At 58.2% G+C, this 4832-nt stretch overlaps 1 long non-coding RNA gene across 2 annotated transcripts; it reads left to right on the top strand.

Moving 5' to 3' along the window:
- The first annotated feature begins 662 nt into the window (after nucleotides 1-662).
- On the top strand, nucleotides 663-3683 carry LOC121101641. 2 transcript variants are annotated; one of them, XR_005833612.1, is made up of 3 exons: nucleotides 663-801; nucleotides 2704-2868; nucleotides 3455-3683. It is a non-coding gene; the product is annotated as an uncharacterized LOC121101641 (long non-coding RNA). The 2 variants fall into 2 exon arrangements; XR_005833611.1 differs by lacking the exon at nucleotides 663-801 and adding an exon at nucleotides 827-1152.
- The last annotated feature ends 1149 nt before the right edge of the window (nucleotides 3684-4832 follow it).

The raw sequence follows: 4832 nt of genomic DNA on the forward strand, positions 1-4832 counted from the left end.
TCAAGCATAAAATAATAGAGATGACAGATTCCCCCTGTGCCCTACCTGTCTGTCCATGGCCAGAGAGTGGTGTGAAGCGTTTAGTCAAAGAAAGTGCAGGGCACATACACATAACCTTGCTAAGAGCCGACCTGGGTCTCCCCAGCAGAAACAGGCTCAATTCTGACAATCATTGGACACTGCTTTAGTCACTCATCTTCCAAACCCTCCTCCCTTCCCAGGACCTAGGGCCAGGAGATCCCCCAATAACCAGGAGCTCCAATCCAAGGCCCCTTTTGCTGGAGTCAGCTGAGGTATCCAATGGAGCTGGCGCAGTCTGACCCATCAGTGCCCCCACTGGAAAAACAAAATCTCACACTCCACAGGAGATCAAGTCCCCCTTTCCACTCCTCCCTAGCAACCCTTCCCTTCCACCCACCCCAGCACTTTCTAGAATCATTATAGATAGCTAACCAAGAGGCTGGGCTTTTTCCAAACCACCCACCCCCACCATTTTGATATACCTCCTGAAAAGCCCCCAGCTGGAAACTGCTCCCCAATAACCCAATCAAAATCAACACACCTTGGGGAGGAATGGGTTAAATTCGAGAGCTCCAGGAGGAGGAGCTGCCCGGGAAAGGGAAGCAGTGCTGAGATGCAGAGAAATGTGCAGGCAAGGGCTCGAACCTGATGAACTGGCCCCTCTCCTCCAGGGACAAGACTGGCCACAGGAAATAAAGGTGTCTTCAAAGGGACAGACCAGAGGACAAGCATATAAGACACAAACACAGGCACAGCCCAGGGGGCATCTTGGAGCTGGAGGTGTGGAACACTGGATGGGCGTGCTGAGCGCGCTTGTGTGTGTGTGTGTGTGTGTGTGTGTGTGCGCGCGCGCGCTTGGGGGTGGGGTGGGGTGAAGGCAGGCAGAGGGGACAGGCAGGGGCTGAACCCTCAGAAGTTGAGGGACAGATGTCAGGCCGAGGAGGCCGGACGGGGTCGCAGCCGAGGGGTCGAGGCTCCAGATTCCCCTCCGGGCAGAGAAACCTGAGGAAACGGGGTGGTGGGATGCTGTGGGGCGCGAAGAGGGTGCCGGATCCGTGGGAAGGTGCACACCGCGGGGAGGGGGCCCGGGATGCTCCAGTAGGCTGCCGGGACGACGGTCACGAGAGGCAGGTGCAGCCCGGGTAGAGAAGTGGGGAGGCCAAGGACGGGGCGGGAGTCCCGGCGGGAGTCGCGCCCGGCCAGGTCATGGGGGGAGTCGGGGGGAGGGTCTCCTCCCCGGGGACGAGATGTCCGGGCAGGCTGGGAGCGGGACCAGGAGCTCGAGGCCGGGCCGCGCGGAGGTGGGGTGGGGAGGCTGGAAGCGGCAGGTGCCGGAGCCCAGGTGGGGGCCCTGGGCGGCGGGCGGGCGAGGCGGCCGCTCACCTGTCTCCTCCGGCCGGGGCCGCGGGGGCGGCGGCGCGGCGGGGCGCCGGGCCGGGCCGGGCGGAGGCGGCGGGGGCGCGGGGCCCCGGGCGCTGGGGGGCGGCGGCGGCTGCGAGGGCGGCGGCGGGGCCCGGCGGCGGCTGCTCTCGGCCGGCCGGCCGGGCGGTCAGTCTGCGAGCGACGCGGGCGCGGACAGAGCGCTGCGAAGCTGCGGCCGGCGCGCGGGGACAACGCCGCTTTATCGGGTCGGAAACAGCCGCCGCGCGCCGCTTCCGCTGACGCAGCGCCGGCCTGCGCTCATGACTATGCAGCAGCCGCCGCGGGAGGCCGGGGCGGGGGCTGGTTTCGCGCGCGCCCATTGGCCTCAGTTCGCCCCGCCCACCTCCCCGCCCCGCCCCGTCGCCCCAGGCCCCGCCCCGATCCGGCCCCGCCCCTCGCTGCGTCCCACCTCTCTCTTCGGGGGAGGGGCGACCCGCGCGCCCCCATCCCCAGCTTCCGCGCGCTGGAGCCCCCGCCCCTCCCCCGCTCGCCCCCTGCCTCCTTCCCTCCGAACACAGAGGGGCCCCCACCAGGCTATCCCCTCCAGGAGCATTCTCCTCCCCTCACCCCTCCCACCCACACCCCCGCCGGCACCTAGCAGGGTGGGCTCCGCCCCCAGGTGCTGCGGAGGGCGGAGGGCGCTTTCTTGGCCTCCTCTCTGGGTCTCCTTCCCCGAACCCCCTACCTGGCGATGGGCCATCCCCCCACCCCAACCCCCTGCGCTCTGCGCCCCCTCTGGGTAGCTGGGCAGGACCCGTGCCAGCCAGGGACACTGATCCCATAGCACCCCTCAATCAGAAAAGCTACAGTCCCAAGGACGGGCCTTCCCCCCACGCGGGAGTCCAGGGAAACAAGGTGGGGGGAGGCAGCCTGACAAACAGATGATATAACGGGCTGAGGTCAGACAGCCATGTGCCCTCGCCAGGGTGGACGTGGCTGTGAACGAACCGCTTCACCTCTCAGTGCTGGGTGACCCCATCTGTAACACAGATCATCAGACCCATCTCATGGGGCCACTGAAGGGACTTAGAAATAAAGGGTGTGCCGCACAGCTTCCAGAGCAGTTAGGATGGGAAAATCTGACAATATCAAGTGTTGGCAAGGAAGTGGAGCAACTGGAACTCTCTCGCACTGGTGGCGGGGGTGCAAAGGGATGCAGCCCCTGAAAGTCTCTTTCCAAGTATTTGATTGTATGCAAACCCTATGACTGTGCAGTCCCTTCTAGATGCACACCTTATGTGATCATCTTTCTGTTCACAGCAGCACTGTTCTTAGTAACCAAACGTGGGAAGGGACCCAAATGCCCATGGGCCGTGGAACAGGTGCATGGACAGCACTCTCCTACAGGTGCAGTGCAGTGATAGCATGGCCATGAATAATCTACAACCACACACGACACGGATGACTCTCACCCATGATTTTGAGGTAAGAAAAGCCAGACTTCAAAGCATATAGGGTGTGTGTGTATATATATATATATATATATGCATATATATAAAAATAAATATATGTAGAAGTCAGGATAGTGGTTAGCATTAGAGGGAGGGGTGCCAGAGCCAGGAGGGGGGAGACAGTGTTTGGGGTGCTGGTTAGATTCCATTTCTTGATCTGGGTGTTGGTTACATGGGTGTGTATGTCCTACTTCAATGAGGGGTTGATAAGAACGTCAGTGGCATGCGCAGAAAGAGCCCAAAGTGGCCCCCAACACATCGTGGGTACCTTATAACTGTCTATGTACCTCCTCTGTTGGGTTTTCGGCTCCTATGGCCAGAGAATGGAGACAGAGGCCATACCAGATATGCTGTGACCTTGGGCACCTTTCTTCATCTTTCAGAGCCTTCATCTGTAAGTGAGACTTCTAATAACACCTACCTCACAAGTTGTCATGGGGATTAAATAACGCTTTTTAAAAACAACTTGATACAGTAAGGAGCACAGAGTAAGGACTTAATAACTTTATTCACTACACATCAAATGCTGCAATTCATCAAATCTATTTTCATTCATTCAGCAACCAACTACTGAGCACCTACTATATGCCATGTACTCTGCCAGATGCTGGGACTAGAGCTGGCAGCAAGATCCGCTCTCCCTCCTTAAGGATCCTGTAGCAGAATGGGTAACAAGTATGATAAAGGAATGCTTGCTAACCACTGCAGCCGGGGAGCCCAGCATAGGATCTGCTCATAGTAGGTCCTGCATAAATGTTTCTGAAAAAGCAAATAAATGCATGTATAAAAGTGTATGTGTAAGGTTTCATGTGAGGAAAATTTAAACATCAGATTAAGTTACTTCTACAGTCTGGAGTTCGACACAGAGAATGGACAGAGAGCAAGGTCACCGCGCATGTGTGTGCACAGGTGTATGCCTGTGGGTGCGCACGTGTGCCTGAGGGCTTGGGGCAGAGCCGCTCTGCCTGCTCTCCGTTCCAGCCCAGCCAGCTGGGGCCTCGTCCAGCGGCCACCACCAAGAAGGGTGCTGCAGAAGGCATGTTTGTGTTCCCCTAAAATTCACGTTGAAGCTCTCACCCCCAGCGGGATGACTTTGGGAGGTCGCGCTCTTGGGAGTAATTAGATTATGAGGGTGGAGCCCTACTGGAGGATGAGTGTCCCTACAAGAAGAGACAAGAGAAGCTCCTTTCCTCTCTCTTTGCATGCCAGGGCCGAGGCAGGCCGTATGGGGAGGCGGTCCCCTGAACCCAGCCATGCTGGCACCCTGATCTCGAATTTCCAAGGGTCCAGAACTGTGAGAAGTAAGTATTGGATGTTTGAGCTGCCCAGTCTGTGGTATTCTTGTTATAGCTGCCTGAGCTGATTAAGACAGAGGGTGAGACATGCCTGCCGCTCGTGGCCCCACTGTCCAACTGCCTGGGGGAGCCTGCAAAGCCATACAGCTCCTCCTCACTCCCTCCTTAAATGACAGGGCCCCCAGGCCTGAGGAGGGAGCTTGACATGTGAGAAGCCCTCTTGCCCCAGAGTCAGAAAGACCCGGACTCTGGCCTGGCTCCAGAGCAGGGCATGCCTGGGCACTTACCTGTCACAGGTGTGTGACCTCAGAGCCGCTCCATGCCTGGTTGACAGCTCTGCCGTGACTATCTTTAAATTCTTCAAAATTTCTGGGGTGCCTGGGTGGCTCAGTCAGTTAAGCATCCGACTCTTGGTTTTGGCTCAGGTCGTCATCTGTGGGATGGATACACTCCCCCCATCCCACCCCCCTGGACTGGGCTCCCATTCAGTAGCAAGTCTGCTTCCCCTCTCCTTCTCCTCCCCTGCGCCCCCGCCCCGTTCTCTGAAATAAATATATAAATCTTTTTTAAAAAGTCTTCATAATTTCTAACAAATTACGGAGCCCATGCTATATCCTCATTTGTAAGCACGTTGACCTCCTGG

Source organism: Ursus maritimus, unplaced genomic scaffold (assembly GCF_017311325.1).
Source record: "Ursus maritimus isolate PB19 unplaced genomic scaffold, ASM1731132v1 scaffold_9, whole genome shotgun sequence".
NCBI classification, from domain to species: domain Eukaryota; kingdom Metazoa; phylum Chordata; class Mammalia; order Carnivora; family Ursidae; genus Ursus; species Ursus maritimus.